This window comes from Rhincodon typus, chromosome 10 (assembly GCF_021869965.1).
Source record: "Rhincodon typus isolate 14 chromosome 10, sRhiTyp1.1, whole genome shotgun sequence".
Lineage (NCBI taxonomy): Eukaryota > Metazoa > Chordata > Chondrichthyes > Orectolobiformes > Rhincodontidae > Rhincodon > Rhincodon typus.
Window position 1 is genome coordinate 80,472,278 of NC_063341.1, and position 1,188 is coordinate 80,473,465.

General features: G+C 48.1%; 1 protein-coding gene across 1 annotated transcript in view; it reads left to right on the top strand.

The window, feature by feature from the left end:
* LOC125484146 (collagen alpha-1(XI) chain-like) overlaps positions 1–1,188 on the top strand; it is a 90,234-nt gene that overhangs the window by 88,341 nt on the left and 705 nt on the right. The window lies entirely within an intron of this gene.

A 1,188-nucleotide genomic window follows, 5' to 3' on the forward strand; every position in this document is an offset into this window, starting at 1 on the left:
CCCTCAGTACTGACCCTCTGACAGTGCGGCACTCCCTCAGTACTGACCCTCTGACAGTGCGGCACTCCCTCAGTACTGACCCTCTGACAGTGCGGCACTCCCTCAGATGGTCTGAAATATATTGAATGGTCTCTGTGAGGTACGAGTGTTTTTTGCTGAGTTTGTTCTGGAAGGTAAACGCTGCAAAAACAGGAATTTGCCGTCATGTCTGTGATGGATGGAGCCTGGGACTGTGATCCTGTGGATCTGTGATCCAGGGCGTGTTGCTACTTGTGTTGGAATTCCCTTTAATGGTGTAACTTTCTATTTGAGCCAGGTAGCTGGGGACTGGGTCAAAGGTTATTGAAAGCTGCCCTTCATTTCAAATCTCATTCTCTTCACCAAACAGTAGCCGGCCTGCTCTAATCGGCTGGAAGTTTATGTTAACCAGACGAGACACTGTAATGTGGGATAATCCATTTCCTGCTGACAGTATTTAGTCTGATTCCTCTGTTTGGCTGAGCCTGGAGAGTGGAACTGAATGGATTGTGTTTCTGTCCCCGTGAGGTTTCTGATTGCAATTTGTGGTCAGTTTATGATCTAGACATCGCTGACTGCACAATATCCTGCAAGGGAACAGGAAATAGTTAGAAATGCATGGAGCACATGGATGAAATCAATCTGCTAGGCAGCATATGACGGAATTTCTGCTCACCCTGTGTGTGCAGCATCAAACTCCGTCCAGTGTAATTCCTCACAAAATCATTCAGAAACTTCTAAATTGCCCTTTGGAGTTCAGGCAGAGCACGGTGAAATGTTTGTAGTTTACAAAGTTCTCAGGTCATCCTGGTATCGATCACCCACCCCCCTCCACAAGATGATCCTCATTGACAACCCAGGGGTTCTGGGGTCACTCAGCCCATCGAGTCTGTTCTGTGCTTTAGGTCAGATTATCGCGGGTCTGTAGCCTGCGTCTGATCACTGTCCCTAATCTTCCCCAATGGAAACACTGATCTCATTCTGAAGAACTCCAGTTGCCATGAGTCTCATGTCTTTGGCGGAGAGAGAGTTTCAGATTTACTCTCGGTTTGGCCTCATAAACAGGGCCCTGCTCTCACTCTGTTGAAAAGTGTAAGGTGGAAGCTTGCTATTGGACACTAAGGGAGCTCGGTATTGGGCAGTGCCGGAGCTCGGTATTGGGCAGTACCG